The sequence below is a fragment of the Coenobita brevimanus genome, chromosome 112, assembly GCF_032717465.1.
Source record: "Coenobita brevimanus isolate Jiangsu-jjx chromosome 112, ASM3271746v2, whole genome shotgun sequence".
Classification (NCBI taxonomy): Eukaryota; Metazoa; Arthropoda; class Malacostraca; order Decapoda; family Coenobitidae; genus Coenobita; species Coenobita brevimanus.
Window position 1 is genome coordinate 5882300 of NC_137065.1, and position 19425 is coordinate 5901724.

Here is a 19425-nt window from a genome sequence, read left to right on the forward strand (position 1 = left end):
ATAAGTACCTGTCCAGGAGGCTGGGGCCCAATATACGGACAGGATCACTATCCGGACATGCCTTTGGTTCTATTACATCAGGTATTGGAGGGATTACTGCACTCTAGTCTTGTCAAGCACACACAACAACATATTGCAACATACACCTAACACTACATTGCACATTTTACAGAGAACTATGTACTTTTCAAAGGTAATCTACACATTTTGTTTGTTTACTTGTAGGCTTACATGTATGCATTTCATATTAAAATGTAGCTTAGATCTACCATATTTGGTCCATTAACTCACATGCACTTTTTAAGCACACATTTTTATTGCTTTCCATTCCACCACAGAGATATAAAGCCTATAACTGACTTTATATCTCCATGATTCTACAGACCTTGGCTGTGAACCTGAAGGCCCCATCAAAAATGTTCCCAATTGGGCCCCGCACTTTCTAAGGCTGTCCCTATGTTGGTGGAAAGAATAAATCAAAACATACATCACTGGACTGAAAGGGTTAAGAATAGAATGAAAACTAGGTCACTGCAGTTATTGTAAAACTAAATTAATGTACAGTACTCTAAAACTTAACATCTGAGTACAGCACTAGATATAGGGTGCCTTGAAAGGAAAGGGCACAACTTTGGGAAACAACAGGAGAGAGAACTCTGAGGAATATGTGCAGTATTAACCAGACATAGGGTCTATTACTGGGTTTCTAATACTATTACTATTAATTTCAATTGCTATTATATTACTATTATAAATACTTTAGTCACCATCTATTACTATTACTATTCCTATTACTTGATTATCTATCAGTATTACTATTACCATTAATATATTATTTATGATAACAGTATTAACCCTCTCATGCACGATAAGTTTCAGTAAGTTTTCCGGCGCACGACCTTTTTTGCAAAGCCGCCCGGCCCAGCTGCCCGCGTGCGGCAAACAACACGTATTCTCTCCTTATTTTTGCCACCCAAACATCAGTATACTGCCATGAAACCTATGTCATCTTATTCGTCGATGTTTCTTCTAGCTGATAAGCACCACAAAAAAAAAACACAAATAAAACAACATTAGGCAGCCGTGAATAAAATTTCGCTACGTCACGTTCACTTCCCAACATTATCATTCGAGTGTTTTCCATCATACAGGAAAATGTTATTAGAAGTTTTGATAAAGAATTTCATCAGCTTTCTAAAGAGACAAATACGGTGTTGATACGATTTGTAGTTTTCGAGAAAATAGCCAAAAACTGAAAGCCATTTTTGAACAAAAATCAAGGAGCTCTAATATGGAAATTTTCGTGCAGATGTTATGTTCTTATTGCATAAAATTATGCAGAATTTCACCAGCTTTCTAATGTGCACCTCTTGGTTTCCATACGCCTCATAGTTCTCGAGTAAATCGCCAAAAACGACTGGGAACTCACGTCCGTACATCACTTTCGTGATGTGCGCACAGCATATGCAATATTCCCACCTACGTAACAACGAATTCTTATCATAGATATTACATTGTTATGTCATGTACATACATAGAATTTACTGCTCTTTATCATGGTTCTTATAGGAAATCGATACGTCCAATAGTTTTCGAGTAATTGGCCGACAAAGTGAGATTACTCCTCCGAGTGCTTTCGACTTTACCGAAAGTCTGTTCCCCCAACTTTTCCAACAGAAAATGCTCCCAGAGGCTTATATTCTGCAAATGAACATATGTAGAATTTACTGCTCTTTATCATGGTTCTTTCGGGAAATCGATACGTCCAATAGTTTTGGAGTAACTGGACGACAAACGTAGAATACTCTTCCCCACCCGCACGCGAGATAAAAAACACTCTTTCCCTAGCTCAACCACGGCTACATATTTTCACTCGTTACATTTTATTATTTTCTTTTTTTACTCAAAGTATACACGTAAAATATCATAAGGTTTTTGATTGTGCTGTCAGAAACTCGACATGACCACTAGTCTTTTTGCTAGGTTCTAACAAAGAAGCTGAACTTTCTTCCATCTCATATGTGTGTATGTAAAATTTATTTATTTGTGCAAAAAATATTGAACTATAGAAATACGTCAATATACAGATCAGTATACAGATATATCCCACCGCTGCCACCATATCTTACAATAACTTTGTAGCTTCTTTTAGTGATGTTTTGTAGATTAGTTATACAGTATATACATTAGACTCGTGGACGAGCAGTTGTTATACGTGAGTAGTTTTGTAAGTAGATAATCTTCGTTCCCTTTTTGTCATGCAATGGCAGGAGAGGTAAAGATGAGTATGAGACTATTTTTATTTGTCTTGGAAATATTAACAAAGTCTCTCACACACGAGTGAAGTATAGAGTCCCGCGAGCTACCTCCCAGTCTCGCTCGCTCGCTCTCTCTCTCTCTCTCTCTCTCTCTTAAACCCTCTCACCCATGTTGCTAGGCTCCTTCCCCCTACTACCTGTCAGTTCTATAGCTAACCTCCTTCTGAGCTCTGCCTCCTAAATTCTGGTGTAGCAGGGGTCGTGTCACATTTGTTACACTGTTGTTGAAATGTTCTAGAAGCCTGTGTGTGAGTATGTGTGTATGTGTGTGTATGGTCACGAGGCGCTGTCGTGTGCCTACCAAGCATTCCTTGAGTTAGAGTGTGTAAGCATGATTAGCATTGCTCGATTCTCGCAGACACAATACCTGTCTCATCCTCTGACTTGCTGCTTCTATCTGTCTGTCTATCTATCTATCTATCTACTATGATTTGTAATTATAATATGGAGTCCTGACAACGCGAATTACGTGACTGTGCCTGAGAGGGTTAATTAAATTGAAAATGGTTTTTATTTTCTTTATCATTGGGAGGCTTTTCCACTGAACGCACAAGTGTGCCTAGATCACCTGATGGCCTGTTGACCACTCTCCATTCTGCACGGTCTCCTGTGGTGTACCTGCAGCTCGGAGAGCAGCCAACAGGTAACCAAAGTGAGAAGGCTGTTTTTACTGACTATGGTAAATGGTATTAAAGAAGCATCTGTAATGGAAAGTAATATACAATTATCTATTACTTTTCTGTCAATTACTATTACAATTTCTATTACAGCCAAGAACTTGTGATCTATTACTATTACTATTACTATTACTTTGAAAACCCTGTAATAGTCAATTACTGTTACTATTATATATTACTATTACCCCATGTCTGATATTAACAGAGGTCCATGTGTCAGTCGTTATGGAGCTACGATTATTGATAACCTTATGGGTGAATTATGAGACAAACCATTTTCACCCATAAGCTTATTAGTAACTGTAGCTCCATAATGACTGATATTTAGACCTATGTTCATATAACATGTTTTACTAAGAATTCCCTTACCTTTTGTTCCCCAACATTATGCAATTTTCTCTTGGAACACTCTGTAAAACGAAGTCCTACAATGCATCCAATGAAAATTTACTCATTCAGTCCAAGGATGTCATATTCACTGATGATGGAGCTAGTTATATCTAACCCCTCTATATAAAAAATTCTGACTGAAATTACCAGGAGACAGCAAAAAATAAGAACTAAGACACCAGGAATAAAATTATGATAGAAGAAATGGAGATAGTGGGACTAAAATATACATGATATATGGATAATGAAGGGCACAGCAACAGTACAATAAAGAACATGCATTATAAATGAAAACTAGCTTACAGCATAGTACTGTACCATATAGAACATTATATGACAAATTACAATCAAACCTACCAACTGCAGTACAAATTCTCAAATCCAAATTGCCTAGTTCTAAAAGTTTTATGGAAAATACTTTCATATCATTTATTGTACTGTATTGTATCGTTTATCCAGGCTCCAACATATTGCATGCATCAGCCTTGGTCACCTAATGGCAGCTCTCCATGCTGCTTGATCTCTGACAACCTCCTTATTCAGTTTCTTATCCCTAAGGTCACTCTATGACCTTGTCCCAGGTATATTACAGTCTGCCTCTCACAACACTAGCCCTGACATTCATGTTTCTCACCTTCCATACCCAATTGTAATCCTCCATCTTCTCCACATACCCAAACCATCTCAATCTACCCCACCCTATCACAACAACAATACATTCAAGTCCCACCCTTCCTCTCGACTCTTCATTTGCAATTCTAACCCCCCAAGCTTTGCATTCAAGGATGTACAACACATCCATCTAATCATTGTCATTTCTGTACATCCTCTTCCTTCATTGTCCAGCTCCCACTCTCCTAATGCATGCCACATACAAAGATCACTTGGCACAGAGGAAGAGCCCCCTCAATGTTAACAAAGCCAAGAGATCCCTGAACATCCTCAAACCACTCCTTACTCTAGCAACACCTCCAGCACATAACATGTCCCCTAAATAACAAAACTCCTCCACACACTCAAGAGACTCTCCAGCAAGATCAGTTCTTTCACACCTGACATCTCTACATGCTCTCCCAAACACACTACACAAACGAAATCAGCATTATTTCGCAGTCCTCCTCGAAAACCACTACAGCTCTAATGCACCCACTTATCACAAATACTGCAATAGATGAGTTATTTCCCACATTCTTATGGCATAGTACACCACATTCCCTCTGCTTTGACAGTACTGCCACCAGCCTAGATATCATCACCTTTGTTTTATTCACATTTACACTCAAACCATTGTGCTCCATTCCATCCCTCCATTTCCCAGATTTTTCCTGTACCTCCCTTTCATTCTCTGCAATCAGCACCATGTCATCAGCATGCAACATCTCCCATGGATGCCCATTTCTGAAGTCATGTGTGAGATCTTCAAGCACCATGACAAGCAATAAGGGGCTCAAACCTGACCCATGATGCATGCCAACATTCACTGAAAACTCATCACTCAAGTCACCGTTCACCCTCATCTGGATGCGAGCACCCATATACATAGCCATGACCACTCTAACCAGCCACCCTTGGTCCATTGCTTTGTCATTGCCCACTTCACCACCTTCCTTGGGACTCTGAATCATAATCGTAACTATGAGAAAAACCTGTAAGAAACAGCCTACAGTACCTCGAACAGTAAATGTAATGTGTACCTTGCATTATTACAGTATTATATCACGAGTGGTAAGTGGGGGAACTCACCATCCACTCACTCAGTGTAGTGCTGCTCTCGGGTGTCTGCTCTTTCCTCTCCTCCATCCTTCTTTCCTTCCGTCCCTTTCTTTCTTTCCTTCAGTCTTTCCTCATCCTTCTCCCTACGGGTGACTCTACACTCCCTCTTCTGTCTTTCTTTCCTTCATTCTTTCCTCTTCCTTCTGCCTGTGGGTGACTCTACACTGAGTGACAAGCCAAATGGTTTCCTATACACCAGGAAATGATTTACTACGCTGGGTGGTAACCATATAAAAAAGTTCTGGCGCCTGGTGGTTTAGTGGGTAATTACGATGCTCCAATCGGATTAAGCCAGTGAAGGTTTATATCCAAGGGATGGTTGGGGTTTACTGCTCATGTAATGCCACTCAGGGATAAGTGGGGCTGGTCACTCTCATCTTAAATGTCAGGACCAACTTGCCTAGCCCCAGGCTCCTACGCTCCTCATGAGGCAACGTAGGATTAGATGATGGATGGTGGATGTTACACCTGTCCACAACTAAACTTCATCTTCAAACATGAACTGACTATGTGAAGACAGATGATATCAACACACTCTACTCCAAGAAAAAATATTTTGGAATGTGGAGGTTTTGGGAAATCAGATACAGTATTTCGATTGGGGAGGTGGTTGCATACTAAAATAACTATGCAGCTTACTGAACTCTTTGTGATACATTATTTAAAATTCTATCATTTCTACGAACTAAATCATCAATATCCACCTGTATCTTAAATGATTTCTGTGCAACATTCATTATAAAACACACCACATTAGTTCACAAAGTACAGTACAAAATGATGATGGTACATAATCAGGTAGTGCAGTTACAATAATCCATCAACAGAATGAAATTACAGCAAAATACAAAACAATGACATCTTTTTCTGTTTTATTCTTGTTATTATTTCTCTTTCAGGAGACCTTTCACAGCACAAGAGTTCAATATTTTTCCTACCTCCATCACTATGACAGGTTTATCCACAGTCAAGAGAGAGAGAGAGAGAGAGAGGGAGAGCGAATATAATATAAAAGATGTCATTGTAGTAAAGGAGTTAAACATGCGTTTTCCACAAAACACAGTAGAGCATCACAAAGCTTAGATGCTTTACTCTTTTTGCCTTCTGTGAATGCATTAGAATAAGCTAACACAAGACAATTACATTCAGCTGAGGGGGATTCTACTGTAGTTGTCAAAATGATACAAACTTTTCTGGTTCATTACAGATTTGGAATAGAAATGCCCTTGATTTAGCCTGCATAAAATGCTCTATTATGTCCATGGTAGCAAATGTGTTAAGTTAGATGCATTAAGAAACACCAAATTCACACTAAAACAGAAAGAGGTTACATAATTACAAGCCTACTCAACAAGTAACCAGGACACATCAACATAGCCTTACCCTGAACTTTGCAAAGTAAAAAAACTCCATCCTCACCACCACTACCACCTCCACTACCTAACTTCCTGGTAAAATTACATACACCAAAGTGATCACTGCCTCATGGGCAACACTTTATCTCATCCCCTTATCTCCACATTGTTTACAGTATTTGGTAATGTTATTTGCATTACTCTTGTTACTGTAGTTGCTGATTTTATTCTCTGTTGTGGCACATGAGTCAACTGAATGTGTGCTCAACGGAATAAAGAAATCTAAGCACTTCACACAGCAGCTCTAACATGTATTCAATACGCATGGTGGGCACTAGTGCCAAAGTGCGAAGGTGTACGAGTATACCACAGAAAGAGGGAAAGGAGGGAGAAACATAAAGGTACACTCCCAAGATTCTTTTGTTGGGGTTAAGGTGAAGGCTCATCCAAGTTGTGCAAGTGAGACATAAGAGATGAGTAGAGCAATGTGTGTGGTGATGTAATAGGGTGGTATTACACTGAAAATGGGGTTGGTTGGTTGTGGGCCTTACTTGTGCAGGTACATTACTGTAATACTAAAACAGCCATTCATAACAATTATCAAGCACAGGTGTACAGTACTACTATACAGGTACTGTATCATGGGCACCTTGCCTATGGAAGAAAAAAAAAATTGCTACATTTTGTTACTAAGTATCTTAAAAATAAGTAAATCTTATAAAAAATACAGTCACTGCTCGTACAACACACGATCCTAGTGCATGAAACTCACATAACATGGAAGACAAAATCTGAGGCCAAAAAATGGTCACAACACGAAAATGATAGACATAATGCAGGTGGAGGAAGTAGGTCATTTTTTCGTAAACCATACTATGCTGTGACAATTACGATAACACAGCCAGGGATCCCAGACAATGGTTCAAACAGTCATAACGCGGAAAAATAGGGTCATAACGTGGTGGGAACAGGTATAACACGGCCAATGATAGTTACAGCAAGGGTTGCATCAGCCAATGATGTATGGCTGTCATGTGTCTCCGCAGGGTGTCATCACGGTCCACTGAGCATTCCTGCCCAAGCTGAACCTACCCTCTCCCCCTGGTCTGGCTGCACACGCACTGTGTGATATTTGCTCTTATTCTTGGCCACAGAACTCCACACCACCACCTCCCAGCAAGCCCACAACTTCTTTCATTCAAGGTGGGGAATCCTCTTTTGTTTGTACATAATGAAATCTTTATTAGGAAGGTAAATGTCCCGGAAAAAAAAAAAAATGAAAATAGCCCCAAAGGTTGAACTTGCGGCTGGCTTGGGTACCATGAAACCCTTTAACATGTAAACATACGGCCTTATAACGCGGAATTTTCATAAAGCGGAGCTTCAGGACACATTATTCCTGAGTTATGCGTGCACTGACTGTATATAAATAATAATAACTAAATAATTAAAATATAAATAATTACATAAATAATAATGTAATCATCCCCTAACATCCCTATCAGCAGAGGCCTCACACACATGATGATAATGAACAGCTGTGTTGCAATTATCTAATGTCAATGGTGTTTATTGCAATCTTGTTTTTCTATTGGTGATATGTTAACACTTTCACCAGTGATAAACAAGCCTTGTTGATACTAGTATCATGCATTAGAACTTATACTTGAAATCATTATAGTGCTGTTGCCAATGATGATGGTAAGCAAAAACAGTACAGGTAGTCCCTACTACAGTATAATGATGTGTGTTTGGATAAACCCATCACTGAGCCGGTGTATTGTTAAATGGGGATGTTAAAATATAGAAAGTACTGTATAGGGATGTGTTTGGGAGCCTTGGGATTCCCCCCCCAACCAAGTCCAAAACCTACCCAAATGAGTCCAAAAACAAGTTTCTAGCTCACCTATACCCCCAAACAGCTTTAAAACATGTTAAACTAAGCCTAAATGCAGTCTATAACTCACCTAAACCCAAAAATAAAATGTAAATATCATCAAAAATAAGTCTGGAAAAAAATCAAACTTTGTAAACTGTACCAAAAAATGAATGTTCACAACAACTATGACTAAAACACATTAATCTAAGTAAAAAAACAGTTAATAAATCAAACTAATCACAAAATTTAAGACTAAAATATAATCAAAACTGGTTCAAAGAAACAAAACCCATTGCATAACAGGGGACTGGCCATCGTTAGGCGGGGAAGGCTGTAAATTTTTTTTCATCACTAAGGCAGGGTATCGAATAAAGGGGGATCGTAGAGCGGGGTATACCTGTGTCTGAGTGTAAAGGCACAAGGCTATGCTACTCTGTCCTGACTTTCAAGGCAAGGGCGACCACTCACACTAATCCTCGAGTGGCATTATGTAAATTACAAACTCCAACCATTCCTCAGATGGAAACCCTCACAGATCCCATCTGGATGGAAGGCCTTAGCCCACTAGACCATCAAGTGTCCATCTGGTTATATAGTTACCATCCAATGTAGTAAACGATTTTCTGGATTACAGGACACCACTCAGCTTGTCTTCAGTGTAGTCACAAGAATATTGCACTACAACAAGTGGGCATTCCTATCTACTGCAATATATACAGAGAAACAGACAAAACTACCAAACTGTCTGCATAGCACTTTGTGCTCAAATATACAGCACAATACTGCACTAATATAAATTGGGCATGCCAATACATTTGTAAGAAAAGGTTCATTATTCTCAGGGTAACTATGAATACAGAGCTACCAGCATGATGAAGTTGCAAACAGACTAGGAAAAAACAGCACAAAAACATTTTTTTACAACAGCCACAAACCAGATTCTTACTCTACCCAGAATTACCAAGAAAGAAGAAATAACCAAAAGATTATTACAGCTAGGGCCTTTACCAAAAGGCAAAAGAGTACAAGATACTATTTCTTCCTCAACCAGATGGAAAGATTACAACCCCTACATTAACTACTTACTCCTACTTCTACTACCTTTTTAAAACTCGGCTGGAAGAGTCATACTGTACTTAATAAACAAGCCTTACATAAATGAAAATGACAAACTAAAACAATAATTTAAACATCAAAAAAATTCCATTTGAACACTGCTAGCCTGTAACTCAATATGGACTAAGTTTTTCAATTGTAGGACATATTTTACATTCTAATCTGGCAATCTCCAGACAGTTTTATTTGTCTTAAGAGGTACCTCTCATACTGAAGACGTAATGAAGGCTCTATCTAACTCCTTCAGTTTAAAAAAAAAATCATAAATACTATAAAATCATCCAGAGACAGCAAGAACAATGTAAGAATATGTCATCAGATTGAAGTGATTAAGAAAGACCATGTAGTGAGAAGGAAAAATTGGTCATTTCTCTTCCAAAGGCCTGTGCTGTATACAGTACATACACTATACATTCCCCAACTGGTTCTAAACACACACTATAGATCAGTCTTGTAATATGGCATGTACTGTATCAAGTTAAATGTAAATACTCTTGTTTCACTATCAGACTAACTGCCCTTTCTGTATCTAAAATGGGGAGGGAGTATAAACCATTTGGTGCTACTGTATATGATCACATACAGTATACTGTAACGTGTGGGAGTCACAAAATTGGAGAGCATGGATGGCACTTATAAGGTATGGTACGATACCCGATAGGCCTGGTTTCTGGCAGTGATGTGTTAAAGTATCCCACAACTCTGTCCATATAAGTGGTAAAGTATGTAAGTGGTACTATAAAGTGTACTGAGGGTAACTAGAAAGTCAGCTTTGAGGTACCATGGATACCAATAATATACAGTAGCTGACAACAGCTCACGACCAATTTACAGTAGACTCACTGCCAAGTCAGAGGTCTCATCATGTGTGTCTTTTTGTTGCATGTGCAGTGAAATTCAATAAAGGCATCCAGAAATTATGGTAAGACCTCACTATAACAGACTAATTAGGCCCCAAACCATTCCAAAAAATGCAAAATTCCGATAAAAGCAACAGATGGACTTCCCCCTGCTAATACGGCCTTTTTCCGATACATCAGACATTAGTCTGGATCGCATGAACAGTTTTTGAACTGTTTTGACTACCATTATGGTACTGTACTGTGTTATAACTTCACTACATCAATCAAATGGTATACTATATATAATAATACTGTACTGTACACTGAAAAACATGTCTTAATTTATCTTATTGTGGTGAACATTGATGAAGTGCTCAGGCAGTCTGGACTGCTTCTGTCTTTATCGGACTTTTTCTGATATATAGGAATTTAGTCCGGTATCTCCTCGAGTCCGATAAAAGAGAATTCTGGTCAATTGATGTCTGTTATATCGAGGTTTTACTGTACTGTATGTCTTTTTATAGCACATTTTGAGTTCATCACAAAACTTTTTGAACCCTGAATAATTCTTTCATACCATCATAGCAGGTGTATGCAAAGTATTTGAATGCTGCTGTGATTCCAAAGTTTGATTAACCATTAAACTTTGGTTCATATAATTTTATGCTCATTTCCCATCAAAAATTTTAGTGCCAAATCAAGTTTTGCTATGCATTTTATGATCATTCTTTATCAATCAAAATACAACCATACAGTATTCGTTAAGATTTAAAATATGTTAAAAGTACAAAAGTATTTATCCTCTTCTTTACCATGATGTTTTTGTTTCCTTCTTGCTGTTACCACATTATTATTTTGTATTCAGATTTGGACAGACTTTTAGAACCAAAGAAGTTAGATATAGCCTCATAAATTCTTCCCAAACAGACGTCTCTCCAAAGCTACACAACACTCAGGTGGTAGTACAGTATTATTAAAGATATATCATAAGACTGCAGGGGTTATCCCTTCATCCCAGTGGGTCTCTCACAGGCAAAATAAAATTGAATAACTATCCTCCAAACGAACAGGGTATGTTAGCATTTCAGGTTTTTTGGGTGGATAATGCTGCGACTTGCAGTGTAATGAAACGTTCAACCAAAGTTTAAGCATTAAGTCACACTGCTTCCTTGAGCAATGTGATCCAACCTGCAATACACAACAAACCAGCACAAGCCTTTGCAAGCCAAACAGAATGCATCTGATGTCAAAAGGGCTAAGCAGTGTTATTTTCCTCAGTACAGTACAATCCTATGCAGGGTCTCAGGGTGAAACTGACCTCCATCCGAGCATCCATGATGTCTTCTATGGAATCCATGGTGCTTGTGCTATCCAGTCACCAAGGAGTCTGGGAATGACCATATCTATCAAAATATGCTGCCCCATCATTTGTGATCTTTCATTCAATAATCTCAAAATATACTTCCCCAACACTTTTACTCTGATCTTTCATTTTATAATCCCAAAATATATTGCACTATGTGTGAAAGGTAATTAAAGCAACAAATTACTGTATGTAATATACCATTTTGTACAGTGATCTCTTGGTCATCGCACTAATTGGTACCAAACACGGAATGTGATAACAGAACTGCATGATAACGAATACACAAGATCTACGAGGTTTATACTAATTTGTACACAGGCATCCCAAAGTGCAAGCCCAAATATTCTCTTTTATGACAATTTAGACTCACTAAATATATACTGTACATAATGCTATCATAAGTACCAGAAACACACAAAGGCATGGTTACATTAATTGATAACGATGAAATGGGCACAATAAGAAACATGTACCATAGAGACCTGAGATGGGCTTGAGGTAAAGAGTTCCAAGGTTATGTGGTGGAAAGTTAGTGATCATCACCACCTGTGATTAACTTCTTGAGTCAGACCTCATCTCTGAATCCCTCAAAGCCACCAGAAACCATAGACCCTGCACCATCATTGTCAGCAGAAACCAGCTCAGGCATGCAGTGACAATATCTTTGAACTGAAAACTGTACTGTAACAGAAGGCTTGCAGATTTTCATCTCACAAGTTAAAAAAAATAAATAAATGTTATAACCAAGGGATCAAAGTTCCAGTAACAATTAAGAGACTTATGTAAACAAGTAAAATGTAAAATGAGGATTCACTAAATTATTACACTTGGTTACATATCATGAAACTATTTTTAGTTCTGCAATGTATTCATCTTATTATCTAGACCAATACCAGAGCAGACTCAGCCATCCTAGCATAACTAACTAATCTTGTGCATGGTCTGTGTGATTATATACTACACTGAAATTTGTCTTGTCTGCTTCTTAAACGAATTATGTCATCTTGCCTCTAGCTTGCCATAATCACTCCTGCATGCTCTTCTAAACATCTGACAGTTTCCTCATGTTATTATAATAGTATAGTTCACTACAAATTATTTTTCATTTCCACTGGTGCAATACATACAAATGATGAATGGAAAAGTTTTAAGAGAAGGGAAAGAGGTTGTATGTGGCCTTCATGGATTTGGAGAAAGCATATGAAAGGGTGGACTGACAAGGATTGTGGAAAGTATTAATAATATATGGAATAAATGGGATGTTGTTGAATGCCATGATGAGTATGTATGAGCACGCTAAGGTTGGAGTGCGTGTGGACGGTGAACTGAGTAAATTTTTCTATCTGAAGGTTGGACTGAAACAGGGATGTGTCATGTCGCCATTGTTGTTCAATCTGTATATGGATGGGGTTGTAAAAGAGAACAAGGCAGGACAGTGGATGTTGGAGCAGCTGTAATGAGAGAGGACAGTGTTTGGAAACTCCCTGTACTGTTGTTTGCAGATGATACTGTGTTGTTATGTGAAGACAAAGCGGAGCTGCAAGGATTGGTGAATAAGTTTGGAAGAGTATGCAGAAACGGAATCTAAAGGTGAAAGTTGGGAAGAGTAAAGTTATAGTCTTCAAGAGAAATGAAGTCACTGAATGTACAGTGAAGTTGGATGAGGAGGAAATGGAAAATGTGAGGACGTTTAAGTACTTCCGTAGTGTGATGAGTAAGGATGGAAGTTTAGAGGGTGAAGTGCTCGAAAGGGTAGAACAAGGGAGAAAGGTCGCTGGTTCTTTGAAAGCAGTGATAAAAAACTGGGATGTACACATGGAAGTAAAAAAGTCGCAGTATGACAGTATGCTGATACCAACTCTAACGTATGGAAGTGAAGCCTGGACCTTGTTGGAGGGACACAAGCCGAGAGTGAAAGCAGTGGAAATCAGTTATTTGTGAGGAGCATGCTGGGTCACAAGGGGAGACAGACTGACAAATGTGGAAGTGAAGGAGCATTGACGTGGATGTGACACAGTGTTAGGAGAAATAAACTGAGGTGGTTTGCCCATACGAGGAGGATGGACAGCGAGAGACTGACGAGGGGAGTATATGTAAATGAGGCGGAGGGGGGGAGAGGGAGGGGAAGGTCAAGGATGAGATGGAGATATGGAGTGGAGAGGTATATGACAGAGGGGGCAGTGAGCTGGGAGCAGGACAGTGATATCACAGTGGACAGGGCAACATGAAGACAATTTGTTTGTGGCCACCCCTTACGGGATTAGTGTGTCTGGCAATGACTGATAAATGAATGGATGATTTCTGAGTTCTGTTTCATTTCGTTTCGTTTTTAAAGGCTCCAACATGCTTGCATATGTCGGCCTTGGTCACCTAATGGCGGCTCTCCACGCTGCACGATCCATTGCAGCCTCCCTGTTCAGTCCCTTAACCCTGAGGTCACACTTAATGACCTCGTCCCATGTCTTTCTCGGTCTACCCCTCATAACCCCACCCCCAGTATTAACACTTCTCACCTTCCTCACCCAATTATCATCCCCTATCCTCTCCACATGTCCAAACCATCTCAATCTACCTCTCCTCATCACAACACCAATACACTCCAGTCCCATCCTACCTCTCAACTCTTCCATCGTAAACCCAGCCCATCGAGGCCTTGGACGCAGGGACGCACTGCACATCCACCTAATCATTGTCATTTCTGTAAGTCTGAGCCAGCAAATATCTTCTTCCTTCACTGCCCAGGTCTCACTACCATACACCATTACACTCCTAACACATGCTGCATACAAAGACCCCTTAGCACATAGGGAGAGTCCTCTCAATGTCAGGAGAGGCAAGAGCTCCCTGAACTTCTTCCAACCACTTCTCACCCTAGCCACAGAGCTAGCTCTAGCCCCACCTCCAGCACACAACATGTCTCCCAAATAACAAAACTCTTCCACACACTCAAGAGATTCACCAGCAAGTTCAATCCTTTCACGGCTGACAATCTCCACCTGCTCACCCCAACACGCCGTACACATAAAATCAGCATTATCTCGCAATCTACCTCTGATACCACTACATCTTTTATGCACCCATTTATCACACACACCACACAAGATGGAATTACTTCCCACGCCCTTGTGGCAAACTGCACATGGCCACTCTCCCTCGTCTTTGACAGTACCGCCACCAACCCTAGATATCATCACTTTTGTTTTATCTGCATTTACCCTTAAACCCTTGTGCCCCATACCATCTCTCCACTTCCTAAACCTTTCCTCCGCCTCCTTTTCGTTCTCTGCAATCAACACCAAATCATCAGCATACAACAACTCCCACGGGAGTCCGTTTCTAAAGTCACATGAAAGGGCTTCAAGTACCATGATAAACAACATGGGACTCAAGACTGATCCCTGATGCACACCAACATTCACGGAAAACTCATCACTCAAATCTCCATTCACTCTTACCTAGGTGTGAGCACCCACATACATAGTCATAACCACCCTAACCAGCCACTCCTCCAAGCAAAGCTTTCTCATTGCCCACTTCACCACCTCTCTAGGGACTCTGTCAAAGGCCTTTTCCAAATCAACAAAAACAAAATAAAGATCCCTTCTCCTACCAATATATTTTTCCTGAAGCTGTCGAACAATGAATATAGCATCAGTGGTCCCCCTACCTAGCATAAACCCAAACTGCATCTCATCAATATTCACTCTTTCTCTAATCATACCTTCTAAAACTCTCTCCATTACCTTCATTATCTGATCTAAAAGCTTTATACCTCTATAATTTCCTCTTTCCAGGGCATCACCCTTCCCTTTATACACATTTACAATTTCACTCTTCAGCCAATCATCTGGGACAACACACTCATAAATAATTCTATTAATCAGGTCAGTGACTAAACTCACCCCTATATCGCCTGAGGCCTTCAACAGTTCGGCAGTCAATCCAGACACACCTGCTGCCTTCCCCACCCTCATTCTGCCTATTGCCTCACTCACAGTAGCAGTATCAATCAAAGGCCAAGGGCCAGACACTGGATCTGCTGGCTCCAAACTTGCCCTGTCCCAGTCAAACTCCTCATTCAACTACCGGTCATAATGCTCTCTCCATGCATCTTTAATATCCTCACTGTTCACCACTACCCTTCCTTCATCATTCTTCACACACTGCTCACCTATAATATCCATATAATATTAAAGCAGGAGTTAAAATACACATACTGTATATACAAGTACAAAAATGCATTTAGTTTTGCTCTTTTCTAAAGGAAAATCAGAGAGAGAGAGAGAGAGAGAGAGAGAGAGAGAGAGAGAGAGAGAGAGAGAGACAGACAGACAGACAGACAGAGACAGAGACAGAGACAGAGACATACAGACAGACAGACAGACAGACAGACAGAGACAGACAGACAGACACTGAAGAGACTGCTTACAACTGCTGCTGTTACTGAAACTGCGACCCCATGCTCAAGTGTGTGTTAACCAGGTGGCCTGCAGGCTGAAGTCGTCCTTCTGCAGTCCACCACGTTTCTTTTCAGGTATAGGGAGGTAGCTGAAGGACATCTGCATAACATAACCATACAGTGAAGCCACCTGTTTATAGCAACTGTATCCATGTATCCATGCCAGAACATGAAAGTGCCCTCCTTCAGCATCTGGTGACATGATGTGGATTAACCACATACAGTACTACCATCATCTATCTATCTATTGCCAGACACCTCAATCCCGTTTGGGGTGGCCACAAACAAATCGCCTCCAAGTCGCCCTGTCCCCCGCCATTTCACTGCCCTGCTCCCAACTCACACCCCCCTCTCTCATATACCTCTCCACCCCATCCCTCCATCTCATCCTCAGCCTCCCCCTCCCTCTTCCCCCCTCCACCTCACTCACATACACATTCACTACCATCATGAATCTCAGTTTTAACAGTGTAAACTTGTGACTGCTTTTATATTCTGAATCCCTGACAATGACTTATTACAGCAACATCTTAGCACTGACCCTGACTCATGCCTGATCTAGGAGTATGCCTAAATATGGACAGTCATTTTACATTATACATAAATAATAAATGCATGGCACTGCAACTTTTCCACTATACTCAACTCTATTATCAAGAGAGGTCCTTTCTGTGCTACTCAAAACTGTCTGGCAGGAGTCTGAACAAACTAAAATAAACTAGAGCAGCACTCAGAGAGTGCATAACTCCACCAATGCCAGATCCAGATCCACCCCCAAATTTAATCAATACTTTCTTGTCCCGTGGCCCACTCTTCTACAAAATTTCATTGAACTTCATTGAGAACTTTTGGAGATACAGTACTGTGCCGTAGGAACCGGATCTGGATCTGAAACTGCCCCAAATTTTGAAGAATTTTTTCTTGGCCCATGGTCCACCTTTCCACAAAACTTCATTGAAATTCATTCAGAACTTTTGGAGATACTGTGTGGTGGGATCTGGATCTGGATCTGGATCCACCCCAAAATTTAATCAGATGTGCTTGGCCCATGGCCTATCCTTCCACAAAATTTTATTGAAATTCATTGAGAACTTTTGGACATAAGGTGTGAACAAACAAACAACAAAATCCTGATCACAACCAAAACATAATCAATTGTACATTGGGCCATACCCTATCCCTCCAAAAAACTTCAGCAAAATCCATTCCTAACTCTTTTAGTAATCCTGCTAACAGACAGACAGACAGACAGACATCAAGCAAACAAACAAATGCAGGGTAAAACATACACCTCCTGGTGGAGGCAAATAAATAAATAATCAAACAAATCAAGGTCAAGAACAACTTGGACTGTTTCTAACACCTTCAGTTGGAAAAGGTCATTCCAGTGCTAAACATTATTGTCTGGCATATAGCAAGGATGAACAACAGTACAGGGAAATAACTGTACAGAAAAGGTTGAACAGAAGCAGTTTCATCAACTGAGCTCTGCATGACAATATTCATAAACAATTACCACTGCAAATCCCCAAGTCTCTCACTGTGACACATTCATATCCACAGCTAAATTTCAAAAATGTAACAGCCAATCCAGTATTACCTCTTGTGAGGTTTAAAGGTCCAAGACTAAGCCATTACACTCCTAACCAGAAGAGGAAAGGTGACCAGCCTACATCACTGGCAGCATTACATGATCCAAATGCCTCTAGCCAACTCCAGGGGATTTGAACCAATGTGTGCAAGGCACATGACCATCATTACAGTTAAAAACTTCAAATAGTTGCAGTAGCATTTGCCAACTAATGTTTTCATCTTCAGTATAATGCAGTATATACCAAATCTAATCCTGTTTCAATGTTGCTTTCCTGGCATCATTATCCAGCAAAAAATTTAAGCAGCTTTACCATTTGGTTTCATAAGACATATGCTAAAGATTAAATAAAACTATGACCACCACTGTGGAGAGGATGGAGGGTGAAAGACTGACGAAGAGAGTGTATGTGAGTGAGGTGGAGGGGGAAAGAGGGAGGGGGAGGCCGAGGATGAGATGGAGGGATGGGGTGGAGAGGTATATGAGAGAGGGGGGTGTGAGTTGGCAGCAGGGCAGTGAAATGGCGGGGGACAGGGAGACTTGGAGGCGATTTGTTTGTGGCCACCCCAAACGGGATTGAGGCGTCTGGCAATAGATAGATAGATAGATAGATAGAACACCACTTACGTACTGCACGTAAGTCCAAATGTTCCATTTCTGCAGCAATTCAACACAAGATGGCAAACTACTGATATGAGAGTGGTTTGCAGGACTACAGTAACTTCTTCACTCTGAGGACATAACTTTCATTTTAATCTTAATGTTACTTCTGTCTTATTTGTATGTACAATACAGTATATACTAAATACTGTATATGCAGCCATGTCTACATATGTGCAGTATACGATTATGTAATGCCTGACCCGGAGATTCAGCTGACTGAATGTTGCGAAGATAATGAGGAGAGAGACATGGTTACTGACTTATGCTGCTGCATGAGTTTAGTGCCATGATGCCACCTCTGTCTCATGCTCAGTCTCAAGCTGAGCCTCATAGTGAATGGACTACACAATCTCATCTTTCAAACCTGCAGATAATAAAAGATGGAAACAGGACTGCTGCAATTTCAATAATACTGTAATAAATAATGTAATAACTACAGAAATATTAAGCTTGAGAGGGAATTTTCAGGTGAAAGATTTAGATATACCCTTCATTAATCCCTTCATCTCTAAATTCCCTCCAAAGGTTTTTAAAGTTGTCTGGTGGCAAACTGCAATAAACTGAAAAACTCTTCTGTGTGAAGAAATTATGAAGACTATTAGAATGTCCATTAGCATGTACGGATATTAAGGAAAAATTATTGCTATATATAAAAAATATGTTACCAGAATGGAACTCACAGATTTGAAAACTAGACTACTAACCTGTGACACACTGTACCTTTTGTGTGTTTACTGGATCCAAAACCCAAATGAAAACTTCTCTACAAGACATTTTCAGTTTAATACACTGATACTTATACAGTACATCCTTCAACTTTGCAAATTTTAACTTTACGATTCACCAATTTTGCAAGGTAGTTTCAAAAGTCATGTATTTTTTAACATTTATGACCTTTGCCAGCAATCACACACTTTGCGAGGTCGAGTGTTGGGAGAGTTGTCTTCCCGCACTACTTTACCACGCAGAGAAGTGACGTCATGGTTCACTGGGCGT